Source organism: Bubalus bubalis, chromosome 11 (assembly GCF_019923935.1).
Source record: "Bubalus bubalis isolate 160015118507 breed Murrah chromosome 11, NDDB_SH_1, whole genome shotgun sequence".
Lineage (NCBI taxonomy): Eukaryota > Metazoa > Chordata > Mammalia > Artiodactyla > Bovidae > Bubalus > Bubalus bubalis.
Genome location: NC_059167.1, coordinates 1,912,680 through 1,934,777, shown reverse-complemented (window position 1 = coordinate 1,934,777; position 22,098 = coordinate 1,912,680).

Sequence of the window (22,098 nt, the reverse complement as noted above, 5' to 3'; positions counted from 1 at the left end):
ACGTTGTAAAGCAATCCTACTTTAATTAAAATTTTTAAACATTCGAACTCAGAGGAGAGCTATTGGTCATCAAGAACATGAAAAGCAAAGGCTGTTGTCTTCATGACTGCTGATCTAGAACTGTGCCACCCATGAGGATGGCCGCTAGCTGCTTCAGTGTAAATCAATGAAAAGTCACTTCTTCAGTTGCACTGGCCTCGCTGCAAATGCCCAGGCGTCTGCGTAGCTAGCGGCTACCACATCAGCTGCGTAAACCCAGAACATGTCCATCATGGTGGTTAAGTTTTGTTGGATGGAGTCTTAGACAGACAGCAGGGGTTAGATCATGCACAACTTGCCATATAGTCTTTTTAGAGAATTTCAGGCTATGTTTCAAAAATTGAACACATTACTCAGAGAAATTGCCATAAACTGTATGTAATTGTAATTGTGTAATTGTGTAACAAATTACCATAAACGTAGTGACTTCAAACAGCACAAATATGTTATTTCAGTTTCCATAGGCCAGGAATCTAGGAACATCTTAGTTGAGTCCTCTCTGTAGGGTCTCACCAGTCTGCAAACTGCCCATTGGCTGAGGTCTCCTCTGACACTCTGGATCTTCTCCCAAGCTCCCTGGTTGTTGGCAGAACCCATTTCATCCTATCTGTATAGTCAAGTAATGGCTTGCAGCTCCTAGAGGCCACTTTGAGATCCCTACCAGCTGTTCCCCCTCTGATGACACGGCAGTCTGTTTTTCAACTTGAGGCCAGCAGGATATTCTGCCTCCTCTGATGGTCTGCCTTCTTTTGAAGCGCTGCCTGATGGTGCCCGTCCAGGGTAATCTCCCTTTTGACTAACTCAGTCAACAGAGGAGTAACCTGATGCAAGGAGGTGTTGCAGGAAAGAGAGTGGGGCGAGAGAGGATGGTCACACCCCAGGTCACGTCTGAGTCTCTGGGATGGCCGCCGAGTGTGGGTTCTTGGCTTCATGCAGGAAGGAACTCAAGAGCTAACCATAGTCAAGTGAAAGAAGGTTTGGGGCAGAAACACCCTTCATAGATACAATGTAGGCCATCTGAGAAGGCAAGAGAGTCACCAAGGTATGGGGTTATCCATGTTGGTAGGGCTGGGTAATTTCATAGGCTGAGTGGAAGAGTATTCCAGCTACTTAGGGGACTGCTAAGTCACTTCAGTCATGTCCGACTCTGTGCGACCCCAAAGACGGCAGCCCACCAGGCTCCCCCATCCCTGGGATTCTCCAGGCAAGAACACTGGGGTGGGTTGCCATTTCCTTCTCCAATGCATGAAAGTGAAAAGTGAAAGGGAAGTTGCTCAGTCGTGTCCGACCCTCAGCGATCCCATGGACTGCAGCCTACCAGGCTCCTTCATCCATGGGATTTTCCAGGCAAGAGTACTGGAGTGGGGTGCCATTGCCTTTTCCGCTACTTAGGGGAAGGGGTGGGAATTTGCAGGAATTGGGTCATGGCCCACTTTCTGACCTTCATGGTCAGCCTTGGAACTATTATGGCCTCTGGGGCACGTTATCTAATCTACTGATGTGTTACAATGGAAGCTTCCCTGGTGGCTGAGACAGTAAAGCATCTGCCTACAATGCAGGAGTCCTGGGTTCGATCCCTGGATCAGGAAGATCCCCTGGAGAAGGGAATGGCGACCCACTCAGTATTCTTGCCTGGAGAATCCCATGGACAGAGGAGCCTGGCAGGCTACAGTCCATGGGGTCGCAGAGTTGGACAACTGAGCGACTTCACTTTCCCTTCTTTCTACAACGGAAGTAACTCTGCCACCTTGGACCTGCGTGGTTCCCATCAGCGTCTGTCGTTCTCTCCTAGGTTGTGCCCTGCCCCCTTCCTATCACACGCACTAGGCTTCCCACATTCAGGTGGAAGGGATTATATAGGGTGTGTCCACCACGGGAACCCTGGAGGCCTTCTTAAAATTCTGTCTACCACAGATCAGACACATTTGGAAAGTGGGAAAAGGTAAATACTTTAATAGAGAGGCAAGTGGCAGAAGAATTCAGAATGATTAGCACAGGCCTGGACCATGGGTGTGATTGCTGTTGAAATAATCTCTAGATTCCTAAGGTCTGTAACGGCTTTCTAATAATTAGGGGCTGGTTGCAGCCAGGATCAAGGTTCATCCACAGTCATTCCACTCTCGAAGCAGCTGTAACCACTACTCTGCAGGCAACTGGGGAGAAGTGTAAACAAGGTTCCTAAAAACAAACGCAAATAGATATCACCTTGAGAGTCTGTTTCCTTACTGTTACTAACATCCAGGAGTTTCTGACCTTCTGCTAGTCTTGATCTCCAAAACCCAATTGCTCCTTCTCAGATTGACTGGCTTATTGGCTTGACAGACTCCAGCCTTGGCCTGGGCCCCTTGGCTTCCAGACCTTGGCCCTTCCCGCTGCAAGCATTCTTGGGCACGGTTCCTACCTCTTGTAAGCCCTGTCTGGCTGCTGCCCATCCCCCGGGTGACTTGGGTTTTGGAGGAGGAGAGAACTTTAAATATTGATTTTCAGGGAGAGGTGAGTTGGCAGAAAAAAGGATTTACAGAGTTTACATACATACAGGATTTAGCATGTTCCTAAATTGAAGGGTACTTGATTTGCTGCATTACATTAGTCTCAGGTGTGTGCCGTACTGATCTAGCATTTTTATGGACTGGACTCCATCGAGCCTTATGGCTGGATAACGCCTGTCATTGCCTGGGCTGCGCAGTGCGTCTCTGCCGCTTCTCTGCTCCACGCACAGTAGCAGCACCTCTTAGTCCTAACCCCTCACGCGCACCCCCGCCCCCTCCCTCAGGTGATCACGAGTTTGTTTTCTACATTTATGAACCTTTCTGTTTTGCATACACATTTCTTTGTATTCTTTTCTTAGTTTCCACAGATCCGTGATATCATACAGTATTTGACGGGCTGCTCTGAATGAAAACATCAGTCACGAATTATAAGGACTATGCGAGGCTAATTATTCATTTTAAAGAGGTACTAATTAAGACTCATGTAAGGACTGTGTTTGTCATTTTGATAAAATTAGGGTTAGGGTTAGTTTTAAATTTTACAAAGAAACCTTTTTTTTTTTAATGTTGCATTTAGTTATTTTAAGAAATTCTATTTCAAAGCTGTACTTGATTATGAAATGGCCTCTATGGTAGCGCTTAAAAAAAAAAAACAAAACTTTTTTTTGTTGCAAGTGAAGAGTAAGTGTTTGCATTCTAACCTCAATCAGTATTTCAGTGGAGTGGAGATAGTTTAGTGCCTTCGGTGGGCATTTATCTTCTTGCCATCAGCACAATAGAACAAAAAAGTACCTATATTAGCATTAATAATAAAGCCAAGTCCATTATGCAGACTTCTTGTCAGTTAAATTTGTTGCAGGCTCAGTTTTGGATTCAATTTCATACATTTGGAAGTACTTTTGCTGTCAAGCAAATTTTTATCATTTTAATTTTGGAGGGTTTTTTCCTTTTTCATTTTTTTGCTCTCCTGTGTCTAAATTACCTTTTTAGAGGTTGGCAAATGGTTCTTCCCCACTGATATAGGAAGGGTTTGATTTGGCAAACTTCGATATTTTCCGAAAGATGTGAATAGAGTTAATTTTAACAGAGCTGTCTCATTTTAGCAACCTCGACTCGCTCAGTGTATGTCCTGCCAAACAGCTTTGTGTATGATCGTCGACTGATGTCAGCACGGCTCTAGAAATAGTATTTGATGGTTAACAGCGGCCACAGAGCCAGAAGGGGAACACGAGACACTGTGTTGCAGAAGGGTTTATGAAGCTAGTGGCTATTGTTTTTATTTATTTATTCATTTGATTTCTTGACAACAAGAGACTTTAAGATGCCAAGTATAGGTTTTTTAAAAAGACAAATATTCCTAAGTAGATCAGGTGGATCCTCGAACCTTGACTCTATATACCATGTAAATGTTCTGCTCTGAAATAATATTTTATTAATTTAATAGTTTTACTCATTTTGCGATGATGTATATATATAGTCAACAGGTAGGAAACAAAATCTTTTTTTTAGGTCAAGACTTGGCAAACCTTTTCTTTAAAGAGTCAGGTAGTAAATATTCCAGATTTTTTGGGCCATGCAATCTCTGTGGCACCTACCCAGCTCTGCTGCTACAGGGCTGAAGCTATCACAGAAAAATGCTAACAAATAGGAATGGCTGAGCTCCAATAGGGACTTCCCCAAAGGCTCAGCATGTAAAGAATCTGCCTGCAATGCAGGAGACATAGGACACGCAGATGAGATCCCTGGGTTGGGAAGACCCCCTGAAGGAGGAAATGGCAACCCACTCCAGTATTCTTGACTGAAAAACCCCATGGACAGAGGAGCCTGGCGGGCTACAGCACAAAGATAGAGGAGAGTCTGACATGACTGAGCACAGCACAAGTTCAGTTCAGTTCACTTGCTCAATCGTGTCCAGCTCTTTGTGTCCCCATGGACTGCAGCACGCCAGGCTTCCCTGTCCATCACTAATTCCTGGAGCTTGCTCAAACTCATGTCCATAGAGTCAATGATGCCATCCAGCCATCTCATCCTCTGGCATCCCCTTCTCCTCCTGCCCTCAATCTTTCCCAGCATCAGGGTCTTTTCAAGTGAGTCAGTTCTTTGCATCCAGTGGCCAAAGTACTGGAGTTTCAGCTTCAGCATCAGTCCTTCCAATGAACACTCAGGACTGATTTCCTTTAGGACGGACTGGTTGGATCTCCTTGCAGTCCAAGGGACTCTCAAGAGTCTTCTCCAACACCACAGTTCAAAAGCATCAGTTCTTCAGTGCTCAGCTTTCTTTACGACCCAACTCGCACATCAAAACAAACAAAACCTTGTGTGCACCAGGACCAGGAGAAAGGAGCAGTGACCCCACCAGAGACTGACCCAGGGTTGCCCGGGAGTGTCCAGGAGTCTCCAGCAGAGGCGTGGGTGGGCGGTGGCTGCTTCAGGGCTGGGGGCACTGAGTGGGGCAGTGCGTGCAGGGGACCTTCTGAAGGAGGTGCCATTATCTCCACCTCCACCACAGTTTGGTCTCAGGTCAAACAACAGGGAGGGAACACAGCCCCACCCATCAACAGAAGTTGGATTGAAGATTTACTGAGCATGGCCCCGCCCATCAGAACACGGCCCAGTTTCTCCCATAGTTGGTCTCTCCCATCAGGAAGCTTCCATTAGCCTCTTATCCTTATCTGTCAGAGGGCAGAAAGAATGAAAACCACAATCACGGAAAACTAATCAAACTGATCACATGGACCACAGCCTTGTCTAACTTAATGAAACTATGAGCCATGCAGTACAGGGCCACCCAAGACAGATGAGTCACGGTGGAGTTCTGACAAAACGTGGTCCACTGGAGAAGGGAATGGCAAACCACTTGAGTATTCCTGCCTTAAGAACCCCATGAACAGTGTGAAAGGAGCACAGCACAAAATGTTCCAATAAAACTTTACAAAACAAGCAGTGGGCCAGATTTGCTTTGAATAGTAAGTGGGAATATTCCACACAATTCCATGTAGCATTCTGTAAAGGTTAAAGGTACTCACCTTCTCTTCCAGGCTTCTGAATCAAGTTCCGTATGCACTGCCGGTGGAGACACGTGCAGTTCCTTTATGGCCGCAGAGGGGTACTTAATTACAAATGTGTATGTGCTCTACAACCATCCTAATAATGGTCTGAGAGGAACGTGAGCAATAGATATGCTTTTATGAACTGAGAGGATAAAGATCATGATCTCTGGTGCACAATGAACCTGATTTTTCCTCCCTTTCTTATTTTATTTGTTAATATCACCCTTAAAGTTTGAATTATCCTGCAAGAATGCAGGTTCATTAACTCCAGTTCAGCTTGTGCATCATCTTAATGGGACATATTTTGTAACGATGTGACTCACAAACCCGTTCTGTGCTCCAAATGACCCACATGTTTCATTGACGTCATTATAAGCGGTGCATACTAGTAAGAAAAAGGATGTTATTACTTAGAGATAACTTACACAGAAAAAAAAATCCAAGGAAGAAAAATTAAAGCCCATGGTCTATAAAAAGAAAGTCAAAGAATACGCTGCTTGCAAAAATATTATCTCGAAAGGCTTATATGCCTTCCCTCTGACTACTTTCAACCACAAACGGACCACCATGAAAATGATCAATTTGACCATGCACAAAGATGGGGGGAGATGTAGCAATCAATGCCTTCTACTTTTTCTGTATTCATGCATCAGATTTGTTCTAGAAATGCCTTTAGCCTTGGGCATCTCAAAGACAAACTGGAATGGAGTCAAGCGTGAGACTGTCCACTTGAAAAGGATTCCAGGCACTGCTGCTGCTGCTGCTGCTAAGTGGCTTCAGTCGTGTCCAACTCTGTGCGACCCCACAGACGGCAGCCCACCAGGCTCCCCCGTCCCTGGGATCTCCAGGCAAGAACACTGGAGTGGGGTGCCATTGCCTTCTCCTTCCATGCACTAGCAACTTCAAATGTGATCACTGCTTCCAAACATGCTTCTTGCTCTAGGCTTCATTTTCTTTTAACAAGTTTTTGGAAAACATTTCCTCCCTCCTGATGTCACCACTCTCTCTATGTTGTCTTGTTCTTTCTTGTCTTTCCTATTTGCTACTTTTGAGAGACAGGAATGTCATCTGTTTGTCTAATGGGATTCGGAACGATTTTAAAACTGTTGTTCTTTTTAGCTTAGTCTGTTGCTTGCCTTCAATATATAGGCCATATAACACAATAATGTTTCACCATGCCAAAAATTATGATGCTTTTTCTTTAAGGGGTTATTCGTATAGCAATTTAAGTTGAATAAGTAAATCATTACACTCTAAGTTATTCCTATCTATGTACATAATTTATAAAAACTATGCCTCTTATTGTGTTACGCGCTTCCTAACTGAGTTAGGGCCATCTGCAGAGCTCTTTGGCTCTAAGTTGTCTGAAGGATGCTGTGTTGTTAGCAACCATTTTTCAATTTCCTCTCCCACAGTCGTGAATAAACATCATCAACCGCTAGATGATCTCAGCCCTGACTTCATCGTCGTGCTCTTCAAGTGGCAGGGGAGTGTCTCTTATGGGTGCCCTCCTCTCTCTCAACCACCCCCCTCATTTTATCCCCTGGAATCCCTATGCAAGGCTAAGTGAAGTCGCTCAGTCATATCCAACTGCAACCCCATGGACTGAAGCCCACCAGGCTCCTCCGTCCATAGGATTTTCCAGGCAAGAGTACTGGAGTGGCTTGCCATATCCTTCTCCAACATATTCCATCACTTCACAAACTATTCCCTGCACTTCCTAATTATAACTGGGCTCTGCTCTCCTTTAAGGACACAGTGTTCTTCAGAGGACTCTTAGGCAGTTGTTGATTCTCACGGGATTCACACGTGATGGGGCTGGGAGCTGGAGGCAGGGTGAGGACCAGAAGGGCTTGATGTTCCCTTCGCTTCCCACTGCAGCGGCCATGTCATGACCTCTCTGCCTTCCCGGGGCTTGGCTTCCTCTTGAACCTCACACCATCCAATTATGCAGCATCTGACCACTCCTCTGGGCTGTAATCTAGCCACCCAGGCCAGCAAGGTAGGGATGCTTAGGTGCTCAGTCTTGTCTGACTCTTAGGAACCAATGGACTATAGTCCACCAGGCTCCTCTGTCGTGGGATATCCCAGGCAAGAATACTGGAGTGGGTTGCCATTTCCTTCTCCAGGAGACGTTCCTGACCAAGGGATCGAACCCAAGTCTCCTGTGTCTCCTGCACTGCAGGCGAATTCTTTACCCACTGAGTAGGGTCACTTCACAAACAGGGAAGGAGTTCATGAAATAATGTAATTCCTCTACATTCCTCAGACTCCTCAAAGATAATTCAGTCTCTCTATCACAGGTTGTTGCTGTTCAGTGGCTCAGTCATGTCCGACTCTCTGCAACCTCACGGATTGCAGCACGCCAGGCCTCCATGTCCATCACCAACTCCTGGAGTCTACTCAAACTCGTGTCCATCGAGTTGTTGATGCCATCCAGCCATCTCATCCTCTGTCATCCCCTTCTCCTCCTGCCTTCAATCTTTCCCAGCATCAGGGCCTTTTCTTTTTTTTTCATCATCAGGGTCTTTTCCAGTGAGTCGGCTCTTTGTATCAGGTGGCCAAAGTACCACAGTTATTTTAGGGGGTCCTGGCTTTAAAGTGGGTAACCTGTCTAAAACCCTTACCTCACTCTTTTCTCACAGGTTAGCTCCTAAGATCTATACCTCCACACTCACGATTGTGCTCTACTTTACCATCAGCTAGAGTACTTTAAGAACTCAGTTTAAAATTCTTTAAGTGTGTTCCAAATCAACCCCTGACTGTCCTTACTTTGCTCCCTATCAAACCACCTATCTAAAAGTTTCTCTGAATTTTGATACGTACAAACAGTTTTATGGCTACAAGTGGATATTCAATCGCAGGTAAATTGTTTTTTAAAAGATTCATCAAAACTTTTAGAATGACTAATGTGGCAGCCTGGATGGGACGGAAATTCGGGGGACAAAGGATACATTTGTATGTCTGGCTGAGTCCCTTCTCTGTTCACCTGAGACTATCATGACATTGTTCATTGGCTATACTCCAGTACAAAATGAAAAGCTTTAAAAAAAAGTTTTAGAGAGGCTAAAAGGGGTTTTATACCAATGTTCCTTCTGAAAAAAATTAGAAGAGCTGAAGAAAATATTAAAACACACACACCAAACACTATGGTAAAGATACCATAGAAATATCAAACCAAAGATCATTTATAGAATCAAGATCTGAATAAGAGGAAATCCAAGAGAGGTATGCCTGGAATTTGGAGTGGAATGCGGCTGAGAAAATTAGAAAGTAAGCAGATATGATAGTGGTCTCCTAGATTTAAGAACTGCTATGAATACCCAAGTATTACATATATATAATACATACACTTGATAGTAAAGCTGCTAAAATAAAAAGACAAAGAGATAATCTAAGATGCCTCCAGAAGAAAAATGATATATTAACTTCAAAGAAGCAATACTATATGACTTACCACTGACTTCTCAACAAAAGCAAAGAATCCAGAAGATGATGGAGTTGTATCATCAAAGCACTGAAAGAAGAGAGCGGCCAGCCAATAATTCTATGCCCAGCAAAGACATCCCTCAACAATGAGGATACAATAAAAACATTTTCAAGTAAATGAAAACTGAGAATTTTTTTTCAGCAGCAAACCTTCTTTAATGCAAATATGAGAAAGAAAATTTTAGGAAGAAGAACTATGATCCTAGATGGTGTTTGCAAAGAAAGAATGAGTGATAAATATATACATAAATTTAAATATTTACTCCTTGAAACAATAATATAATGTCTTGTGGGGCTTGAGATATATAGATACAATTAAGATTCATTATAATAACAGCCCAAAATATGAGGAGTAAACAGAAAATGTATTTTTAGTTTCAGATATTATCAAAGAAAAAATAAAACAACAATTTATATCATACTTTAAATAAGTCAAGAGTGCATGTTGTGATCTATTAAGCAACTACTAAAAAGAATCATTTAAAACATATAGATAAGTGAAGACAGCTGAAAAATGTAATAATAAAAATGGAATTAATGAATAATAAGGATGAAACAAAAGGGAACATAGAACATGTAGAACAAACAGAAAACAAATGATAAGATGGCAAATTTAAATCCACATACATTAGTAATTACATTAAATGAAAATTGGGTATATTTTCTAGTTGAGACAAAAAAATTTGAGACTAGACTGAAGCAAGCACCCTGGTCACACTGTCTTAAGTATCAGGGTGCAGAGAGATTGCAGGGCTTCCCAGCTGGCTCGGTGGTAAAGAATCCGCCTGCAATGCAGAAGACGTGGGTTCCATCCCTGGGGTGGGAAGATCCCCTGGGGAAGGATATGGCGACCCACTCTGGTATTCTTGCCTGGAAAATCCCATGGACAGAGGAGCCTGGTGGGCTCTAGTCCACAGGGTCGCAAAGAGTCAGGTATAACTTAGCGACTAAGCAACAGCAGAGAAGCTGAAAGTAAAAAGATGGGAAAATATATCCTATGTGAGCACTATAAGAAGGAAACAGAGTCGGACTCGACTGAAGCGACTTAGCAGCAGCTTAGCAGCAATGTAGCCAAACTACCATCAGTCAAAAGCAAGAAGTATTACTGGAGATAATGAGGGATATTAAGTTATAAATCTCTACAGGGCAAAGTTAAAAGGAGAAATAGATAAATCCATAAACATAATGAAAAATTTTAATATCATCCATTCAGTAAACTGATAGGGTAACAGACAAAATAAATCAGTAAGATTATAAGTTAGTTGAATAGCATGAGTTAAGAAAATTAACATACATAGAAAACTTGCCTCACCAATTGTAGAATACAAATTCTTATCAAACATATATGGAGAATTTATTAAAACTGTCCATATATTGTACCATAAATCTAAAATAATAAAAATCATACACAGCAGCTCAGCTACAATTGAATTTAATAGAAGTTAATAATAATCAAAAAACTAGAAATCTCAAAAATATTTGGAAATTAAAGATCATAGTTATTAATTAGCACAAGTTAAAAATAAAGTATGATACAAAAGAAAATATTTTGAAATGAATAATAATGAAAACACAATATATCAAAACTTATAAGAATTATTTAGAGAAAATTTTTATCATTAAATGCATAGGTTTAAAAAATAAAAAGGCTAAAAATCAGTCAGGGAAGCAGCCTTCTCAAGAAGTTAGAAGGATACAGCGTAACAGACCCAAAGAAAGGAGAAGGAAAGAAATAACAAATAACAAAATAAGAGGATAAATTAATGAAACAGAAAACAAACATATAACAGAATCAAAAGGTTTAAAGAGTTGGTTCTTTGAAAACTCCAAAACTTTTGATAACGCCCTAGAAACACTGGATCTGGATAATGACAGAAGTAGCCCTACCAAGGCCCGCACTGCCTGCCGCCACGCACTGCCCGCCACCACCCCCGCAGCGTTTCTCACAGCGCGTGGCTTACAGAGCGGCTCCCATGCCTAAATATGCACTTCCCTGGCGGCTCAGCTGGTAAAGAATCCACCTGCAACATAGGAGACCCTGGTTCGATGCCTGGGTCGGGGAGATACCCTGGAGAAAGGATAGGCTATCCACTCCAGTATTCTTGGGCTTCCCTGGTGGCTCAGAGTGTAAAGAATCTGCCCACAATGCAGGAGACCTGGGATGGGAAGAATCCTTGGAGGAAGGCATGTCAACCCACTCCAGTATTCTTGCCTGGAGAATCCCCACGGCTGGCTGCAGTCCGTGGGGTCGCAAAGAGTCAGACATGACTGAGCACACAGCACATGCCTAAATATGAGGCATCTGTGTTTGTGACAATACTCTGAGAAAATAGTGCACAAAAGTCTTTGGCAATGTGAATATAATATAAACTTTCAGGGATGCAGATGAAATAGCCAAATGTCAACTCATAGTATTTAATTATGTATATTTTAAATCGCATGTTTTAAACACACACACGACAAAGTTTTTCAAAGTCTTCATATGCTTTACCATATCTGCCACCACTGGAGTCCCGTTTTGAGTTTTCTAGAGTTTTTCAGAACATATCACCTTTGTTTCCTTCTAAATGGTTTGAGAAACAGTAGTTTCAGAGTCTCTATGTAATAAAGAATGACCTTGGAAATCGTACCCTAACCTAAAAACACCATTCATACGGAGTTCATAGATGAACCCACAATCACTTTATTACCACTTAAACTGTCTTCCTTTTTTTCTCGAGACCACTGACTTATGACATTGGACAAGTGTAAGGTGTGCAATAGGCCGATTTGGCACATTTATGTACTGCAACACTGTCACGACACTCGTGTCAGCTAACGCTTCTCTTATGTCACATCATTATCATTTATGTTTTATGCTGAGAAAGGTAAGATCTAGTCTCTTAGCAACCCTGAAGTTTATCACATGGCACTGCTAACTATAAACACTATGCTGAGCACAGATCTCTGGGACTTATTTATCTACTGGTTGAAAGTTTGTCTCCTTAAATAACATGGCTCTCATCCGCCAGCCCCAGTCCCTGGTGACCACCACTGCAGATCTCTGTTTTAATGAGTTTGGGTTTTTCAGATTCCACATATAATTGATACCATACAGTATTTACCTTCCTCTGTCTGACTCATCTCACTTATTAAAGTATTTTTAAAAGGTTTATTCTCAACAATTTCCATCGCATGGAATCGACAGCTCATTTTACTATTGTTGTTTAGTCGCTAAGTCATATCCAACTCTTTTTGACCCCCTGGACTGCAGCCTGCCAGGCTCCCCTGCCCCTGGGATTTCAAAGGCAAGAATATTGGAGTGGGTTGCCATTTCCTTCTTCAGGGGATCTTCTAACCCAGGGATCGAATCCACATCTGTTACTTGGCAAGTGGATTCCTTACTGCTGAGCCCCCTGGGAAGCTCCAATAACTTATCATTATAAGAATAGACAGAAGAACTATACAAAAAAAGATACTAATGCCCCAGATAACCACCATAGTGTGATCCCTCCCCTAGAGCCAGACATCCTGGAGTGTGAAGTCAAGTGGGCCTTAGGAAGCATCACTATGAACAAAGCTAGTGGAGGTGATGGAATTCCAGTTGAGCTATTTCAAATCCTGAAAGATGATGCTGTGAAAGTGCTGCACTCAATATGTCAGCAGATTTGGAAAACTCAGCAGTGGCCACAGGACTGGAAAAGGTCAGTTTTCATTCCAATCCCAAAGAAAGGCAATGCCAAAGAATGTTCACACTACTGCACAATTGCACTCATCTCACACACTAGAAAAGTAATGCTCAAAATTCTCCAAGCCAGGCTTCAACAGTATGTGAACCGTGAACTTCCAGACGTTCAAGTTGGATTTAGAAAAGGCAGAGGAACCAGAGACCAACTAGCCAACATCCACTGGGTCATAGAAAAAGCAAGAGAGTTCCAGAAAAAATCTACTTCTACTTTATTGACTATGCTAAAGCCTTTGACTGTGTGGATCACAACAAACTGTGGAAAAAATACCAGACCACCTTACTGCCTCCTGAGACATCTGCATTCAGGTCAAGGAGCAACAGTCAGAATCGGACAAATTGGTTTGGAACAAATTGGTTCCAAATCGGGAAAGGAGTATGTCAAGGCTGTATATTGTCACCCTGCTTATTTAACTTCTATGCTGAGTACATCATGTGAAATGCTGGGCTGGATGAAGCACAAGCTGGGATCAAGATTGCTGGGAGAAATATCAGTAACCTCAGATATGCAGATGACACCACTCTTATGGCAGAAGGTGAAGAGGAACTAAAGAGCTTCTTGATGAAAGTGAAAGAGAAGAGTAAAAAGTTGGCTTAAAATTCAGCATTCAAAAAATGAAGATCATGGCCTCTGGTCCCATCACTTCATGGCAAATAGATAGGGAAGCAATGGAACCAGTGAGAGACTTTACTTTTTGGGGCTTCAAAACCACTGCAGATGGTGACTGCAGTCATGAAATTAAAAGATGCTTGCTCCTTGTAAGAAAAGCTATGACCAACCTAGACAGCATGTTAAAAAGCAGAGGCATTATTTTGCTGACAAAGGTCCGTCTAGTCTAAGCAATGGTTTTTCCAGTAGTCATGTATGGATGTGAGGTTTAGTTGCTAAGTTGTATCCGACTCTTGCAACCCCATGGACCACTCTGTCCATGGGATTCTCCAGGCAAGAATACTGGAATGGGTTGCCATTCCCTTCTCCAAGAGATCTTCCCAACCCAGGAATGTGCGGGCTGGACCATAAAGAAAGCTGAGTTTGTGTGTGTCTGTTAGTCTCTCATTCATGTCCCACTCTTTGCAGAAGAATTGATGCCTTTGAACTGTGGTGTTTGAGAAGACTCTTGAGAGTCCCTTGGACTACAAGGAGATCCAACCAGTCCCTCCTAAAGGAAATGAGTCCTGAATATTCATTGGAACGATTGATGCTGAAGCTGAAATGCCAATATTTTGGCCACCTGATGTGAAGAACCGACTCATTGGGAAAGACCCTGATGCTGGGAAAGATTGAGGTCTGGAGGAGAAGGGGACGACAGAGGATGAGATGGTTGGATAGCATCACTGACTCAATGGACATGAGTTTGGGTAAGCTCCAGGAATTGGTGATGGACAAGGAAGCCTGGTGTGCTGCAGTATATGGGGTTGCAAAGAGCTGGACACAAATGAGCCCCTGAACTGAACTGATAAGAACAGAAAAACAACGTCTTCTCCCAATAGTGTTATTATTGATAATAAAGCTACACACAGGGCACTCTTTATTATGAGTGACTTTGTAAAGATTCTAACCTAAGGCAACAGCTTCTCTTCTGAGAGACTACTACGTTGTGGGGGAAAAAAGACCTTGCATTGTATCTGTGTGTATGCAGCAACCATGAGCTAAAAGAAAAACTTTCCCTCTCTATAATGGTTTCCAAAGATAAACAGGTTCAAAGCTTCCCTAACTTCCCAATTCCACTCTTAAGTTTATCTTTATCACATATTCCCTATAGGGTCAGATTGATCTTACTGAAGGTAGGAAAAAGAACAGGTTGTCATTCAAAGTTGCAACTCATAGCAAAGATGGTCTCCTTATTGCAGCAAACCCAGGAATGTGGTAAAACCAAATAAAGCAAATGACAAATTGCTGAGGAAAAGAAAAAAAAGCATGAGCGGGTGGCAACATTCCTTTATCAGAGAAATCAATGGATATGTGTCACGTCGGTGGCCCTCCACAGGGGAGAGCAGACACACACGCACACACACGTGTGTGCACACACACACGTGCGCACACACACACGCATGCACGCACACACACAGGTCTTGGAAATGGGTATAATAACAGCCCAGGTCATATAGTATACCCAGTCTCTCTCTCTTTCCATGCATATACATACATATCTATCTATCTATACATACATATATATAGAGACAGAGAGAGAGACAGACAAATTGATTTTAAGAAACAGGTTCATATAATCCTAGATATTTGTTGAGTCCAAAATCTGCAGGGTAGACCAGCAGGCTGGAGACCCAGGCAAGCGCTGATACTGCAGCTCAGGTCTGAAGTCTGTCTGCTGGCAGAATTCCTTCTTCCTCAGGAGAGATTAGGAAATTTCACCTAACTGGATGAGCCAGCCCCCTCTGCACCTCCCGAACTGCCACCCTCGCCTCATTACTGAGGGTAATTTGCTCAAAGTCCGCCATCTTTGAAAAGCATCAATCACATCTCGTCACTTCCCTGCTAAAGATCCTCCAAAGCTCTTCCAACTCTTAAAGAATGCAATCCAAACTCCTACTGCACCTGTAAAATTCTCCTTGATGTCAGCTCTTGGGCTACCTTCCAAGCCCTGTTAACCTAGATTACAAACCTTCTCCTGAGTCCACCAGTCCATCCTAAAGGAAATCAGTGCTGGGTTTTCATTGGAAGGACAGTTGCTGAAGCTGAAGCTCCAATACTTTGGCCACCTGCTGCGAAGAACTGACTCACTGGAAAAGACCCTGATACTGGGAAAGATTGAGGGCAGGAAGAGAAGGGGACGACAGAGGATGAGATGGTTGGATGGCATCACTGACTCAATGGACATGAATTTGAGCGAGCTCCAGGAGATAATGCAGGACAGGGAGGCCTGGCGTGCTGCAGTCCATGGGGTCGCAAAGAGCCGACACGACTGAGCGACTGAGTAACAAGGACAGTGAGTCCATCCCCCCCCCACCTGGCTAATCCCACTAACACCACTCCCATTCCTGTCTCCTCTCTCTCAGGAATCCCTGAAGGTGAAATTGAGATTATACAGGACAGTTTAATACAGGGACTGGGTACAAAGGACTGGGTGGAGTGTAGAGCAGCCCTGAAGGCTGTTTTCACCTGAAGGAGTGAACCTACAGGACTTTGGGAGAGAGAGGAGAGGTGTCCCAGCTCACCACCTGCCACCGTCAGCTAGATGCCCCCCAAAAAGGGCCTGAACTCACTCCCCTTCCTCCATCTAAATCTCCTCCTGGGGCTCCCCACTGGCTCAACCCAGCTGGCGGCCGTAGGGCACACTGGTGCCCACCAGCGTAGGCCCTGAGAGCCAGTCTCCCGGCAGGGAGAAGTGGGCCAACTGTGGGAAGCAGACCTCGAGGAGCAAATGGAAGGAATCCGGCACCAGGTCCTTTAAACAGGCCCACTGCCTCTCGAGGGGACATGGCCGATGAACGACCTTCTGTCCAGATTGCCTTTCTCCTTCCTGCCCTCTCCCGACACTCCCCCCAACTCTGGTGGCCCTTCGCTGGGCTGTGTGTGTCTGCCACGTGCCAATATCACCCTGAACTTCCCCTTATCGCTCTGTTCAGTAATGGTATTAATTATCTCTCTCTCCCACCCTGCACAGCTTGTTTATCACTGTTTACCCAGCACGTGGTGGCTTCCCCGGTGGCTCAGACAGTAAGGAATCCGCCTGCAATGCAGGAGACCCAGGTTCAGTCCCTGGGTAGGGAAGATCCCCTGGAGAAGGAACCGGCAACCCACTCCAGTATTCTTGCCTGGAGAATCCCATGAACAAAGAGGGGCCCGGTGGGCGACAGTCCATGGGGTCACAAAGAGTCAGACGTGACTGAACGAACCAACAAGTTATCTCTATGTGCAGCACATAAGCACTCAATTTCTACTGTTGAATTAACTAGAATTAGTTTATGTTCTTTTTAAAAAAATTTTAAATTGAAGTATAGTTGATTTACAATGCCGTGTTATGTATGACTGAATCACTTTGCTGTACACCTGAAACGAATACAACATTCTGAATCCATACAGAACATATATATTACATATTTTAGTCATTTTTTCCATTAGCGGTTATTACAAGACATTGAATATAGCTCCCTGTGCTGTTCAGTAGGTCCTTGTTGTTTATCTGTTTTATATACAGTAATGTATATCTGTTCATCCCAAACTCCTCATTTATTCCTTCCCCACCCCATTATATCCCCTTCACGGATCACAGCCTTGTCGTGGTGAACGGGCTTGTGTAACTCAGTGAAGCTGTGAGCCATGCCCTGTGGGGCCACCCAAGGTGGACGGGTCATGGTGGGGAGTTCTGACAAGACGTGGTCCACTGCAGCGGGGAACGGCAGACCACTCTGGATGCTTGCCTCGAGAACCCCATGAACAAGACAACAAGGCAAAAGATACGACATCGAAAGCTGAGTCCCCCAGGCTGGAAGGTGTCCAACCCGCTCCTGGGGAAAGTGGAGGACAATTACTAACAGCCCCGGGAAGAATGAAGCGGCTGGGTCAAGGCGGCTGATACCGAGGCTGAAGCTGAGGCTCCAATACTTGGGCCACCTGATGCCAAGACCCGACTCACTGGAAAAGACCCTGATGCTGGGAAGGATTGAAGGCGGGAAGAGAAGAGGGCGGCAGAGGATGAGATGGTTGGATGGCATCACTGACTCAATGGACATGAATTTGAGTAAACTCCAGGAGATAGTGGAGCACAGGGGAGCCTGGTGTGCTGCAGCCCACGGGGTTACAAAGAGTTGGACACGACTTAGCGACTGAACAACAAACACAGTCCCTTTAAATGTTCTTGATCTCTGTTTTAGGCATAGCTACGTGAAATAAACTTCATGTTTTATGGCAAGACAAGAACAATTTAAACATAAATTCTTCCCTGCCCTTTGGCCCCCCTCTCCCCCTCGGTACCTTGCATTGCGTCTGCTCAAGCCCTCCCCAACCATGAAGAAGGGGTACCCTCTCAACCAGAAAGAGCAACATTCTCCCAGCCCCACCAAGGTAACTCCTTGAGAGGTAACATTCCCTCTTAATCTTGTAAGCAGTCACGTGACCCACCAGGATTAGATCTGGATTATGTAAACTGTCAGTAACACGTTATTTGATGTACAGTCCTCTGTCTCAAAAAACTTAACATAACTGTGTCTTGATTTCTAAGGGGTGGAACAGTCCTTAGAGATTTCTCAAATGTTCTTCCTGGGTTTTAATCCTCAAATGCAGCTCAAATAAAATTTTCCATTTCTTTCTTAGATTGACTGATAAATTTTTTGCTGACATATACAACAGTCACTGACATCCATATTCTTATCACATGTTTGAGCAAAGAAAAGGCCAAAGTACTAAAGTATTCATATTCGAGCCACAGAGATACTGCAAAGGTATTGTCAGCATTTTAAGCAACCAATTCATTGTGTTTATACTCTTCTCCACCACATACACGGTGGATACGACACTTGCTCCTTTAGATCACTGGCGTTTTAATCTGTGATAAAAGGGAGTTTGGCCACATGAGTTCCATGTCCTCCAACTTTAATTTCAGACAGGTTAGGTGAAGGGCTGTGTGGCCCACAGCAGGGACTTGAGAGCACTGCCCAGCTGTGGGGTGTGTGTTCACACCTGGCCCTGCCACATGCTGGCTGGTAAACCCAGGCTCCTAACTTAGCCCCTCAGAATCCCAGTCGCCTCCTGATAAATGGGATCATGCTGGCAAAGAGCTGAGTTCGGAAGCCAGCTTACGGTAAACCATCACGGACTGTGGATGACCGCATGAGCCAGTGAATCTGGGGCTCCAGGCACACTGCCTGGATTAAATAGCAAACTGTGCGTTGTTTCTTCAGTACCATGCTCTTTCAAACACCGAGTGACTAGCATAGCTCTTCCTACTCTCTGGTTTGTAAGTAGATGTAAATTAGTTCCTAGCATTTGTGCCCAAACAGCAAATATTACTAAAATGCATGGTGATTAATCACACAGACATTGCTAATACATTTACAGTAGAGGGCATACACTAAATTTATCTTATTTTTTATGTATAAATAAATACATAAAATATTACTATACATTTAAATAACAACGGGCTAAACTTTGAAAGGTTTTTGTGGATGAGAATTCTCTGTTTCTAATAAAAAGAACTGCATGATTATCACACTGTTACGTAATTGTTCCCAAAGTAGTCTGAACTTTTATTTCATTAAAAAACAACTCAGGAGTTATATTATCTTTCAAACCAAGTTTCTGACTATCTCAATAAATAAGAGAAGGTGTAACAACAAATATAATTATCAAATGTGAGTTTTTCTGCCAGTTTTTTCCCCTAACTATTTAAGCTGTCGCTTTTGCCCATCTGGTTTTCATTTGAGAATAGAAATCACTAATCCCACAAACCATTCACTGATTTCTAATCCGAGAAAGACTGGTATTACTTAGCAGCATAATATGTTTTTCTTTTCTCCCGTGGAAATAAATGTGCAGCTTCATAGTAGATTAAAAAAGACAATTGAGAAATTTCCCATCATAAACATGTATGGTATCTTAATTTCCCAGTATAATAGCAGACAGACGAACATAATTAATTATATTTTAAATGCAAATTGTTGACAACTGTTCATCTGGTTGAAATTATTTAAGCCACATCAACTCTAAAGAAAGTCCTGCTTTCTAATTTTTTATAAAAATAATTCCATAGTCTTTTCCATACCCAGCAATCTCTTAAAAATTTCACATGGTATTTAAAGCACCATCTCTGCAACCCCCATAGAGACATCTAGGCAAATATAAGTGATTTATATGCAGATTTCAACGTATTTACCGAGCTTAATAGTGAGAGACAAAATATTATATGCAAAATGCGCTCATTTAAATTTTTGATCAGAGCTTTCTGCTGCTTGATGGAATGAAAAAGTTATATTGGTACAGGAGCAAATGCATTTCAGAATAGAAGTCGCAAAGCACATTGGCCTGTAATGAAGGACTTGGACGGCAACATGGCCTGATGGTCCGTCAGCCTCGCTCATCGTCTCGACTGACAAGCGCTCTGAGCTGAATCGATCCTGAGGTTTTCACAGTCCGCACCGAGCGCCCTGAGCTGACCGCGGGTCTCGAGCCAGCAGCGCCGTGGGACCCACACAGGCCTCCTCAGCCACAGCACACTAGCCACGCGTCGCGCACAAGACAGTTTTAGGACGCACACACACATTGGTTATAGTTATGTTGGTACATCAGTGCGTCTTAGGAAAAGCGTACTAGAATGTTGACGCTATGATTTCACAGGTATTATCACTTAGGAAAATGCTCAGTAGTTAAGCAAAAAGTGAGCTGATTAAATAAAAATATTAGGAAAGTAGAAGAGCAGATGGCATAAGGAAATGACAAAACAGTGACGGTCATGACTAACGTTTAGAGGACACTGATCTACTCCACCCTCTAATTTGATAGGTGGGAAATATGAGGCCTTGATAGGTTTAAAGGTTTCTCCAAGATCCTCCGGCTTGTTGGAGGCTGGACTCTGTAACTTGCAGTCCCACACTCGATGTATTACATAGAAGATTGACCGTCTTGCCTTTACAATGTTTCTTTCAGCCTCACGAACCACACATACATTTCCTTTTTTCCTGAAAGAATGGGTCAATGAGAAATTCAGGTAAATTCTCAAACTACTTACGTATTTGATGTTGTTTCTTTTTATGGAATCTCAGGTCCTACCATTGTCACTGAGCCAGAATTAAAAGGTGCTAATGAAAGCTGATCTCACTTTCAGCTACATTTTTTTAAACTGAATAAATCTGACAGGTAACATTGTGTCTACTTAAGGTGTTCAGCCTGCTACGTTGATATATTTATATATTGCAATATATTAATAATTGCCATTGTAGTGTGGCAATTATTATTTTTGGCAAATAATACTGCAGTTGTTCAGTTGCTCAGTTGTGTCCGACTCTTTGCAACCCCATGGACTGCAGCACGCCAGGCCTCCCTGTCCATCACCAACTCCTGGAGTTTACTCAAACTCATGTCTATTCAGTCGGTGATGCCATCCAACCATCTCGTCCTCTGTCATCCCCTTTTCCTCCCATCTTCAATGTTTCCCAGCATCAGGGTCTTTTCCAGTGAGTCAGTTCTTCGCATCAGGTGGCCAAAGTATTGGAGCTTCAGCTTCAACCTCAGTCCTTCCAATGAATATTCAGGATTCAATTATTATTCATTATTAAATATGCTGCTGCTGCTAAGTCGCTTCAGTCGTGTCGGACTCTGTGCGACCCCATAGATGGCAGCCCACCAGGCTCCCCCGTCCCTGGGATTCTCCAGGCAAGAACATCAGAGTGGATTGCCATTTCCTTCTCCAATGCATAAAAGTGAAAAGTGAAAGTGAAGTCGCTCAGTCCTGTCCGACTCTTAGCGACCCCATGAACTGCAGCCTGCCAGGCTCCTCCGCCCATGGGATTTTCCAGGCAAGAGTACTGGAGTGGAGTGCCACTGCCTTCTCCGAAGAAAAAGTCTGCTGCTGCTGCTGCTGCTAAATCGCTTCAGTCGTGTCCGACTCTGTGCGACTGACAATGCCATATTTATCACATTATGTAATCATAGGACAATCAGTTCAGTTCAGTTCAGTTGCTCAGTTGTGTCTAACTCTGCGACCGCATGAACCAGCACACCAGGTCTCCCTGTCCATCACCAACTCCCAGACTTTACTCAGACTCATGTCCATCAAGTCGGTGATGCCATCCAGCCATCTCATCCTCTGTCGTCCCCTTCTCCTCCTGCCCTCAATCCCTCCCAGCATCAGAGTCTTTTCCAATGAGTCAACTCTTCACATGAGGTGGCCAAAGTATTGGAGTTTCAGCTTTAGCATCAGTCCTTCCAAAGAAATCACAGAACTGATCTCCTTTAGAATGGACTGGTTGGATCTCCTTGCAGTCCAAGGGACTCTCAAGAGTCTTCTCCAACACCACAGTTCAAAAGCATCAATTCTTTGGTGCTCAGCTTTCTTCAGAGTCCAACTCTCACATCCATACATGACCACAGGGAAAACCATAGCCTTGACTAGACAGACCTTTGTCGGCAAAGTAATGTCTCTGTTTTTGAATATGCTATCTAGTTTGCTCATAACTTTCCTTCCAAGGAGTAAGCATCTTTTAATTTCATGGCTGCAATCACCATCTGCAGTCATTTTGGAGCCCCCCAAAATGAAGTCTGACACTGTTTCCACTGTTTCCCCATCTATTTCCCATGAAGTGATGGGACCGGATGCCATGATCTTTGTTTTCTGAATGTTGAGCTTTAAGCCAA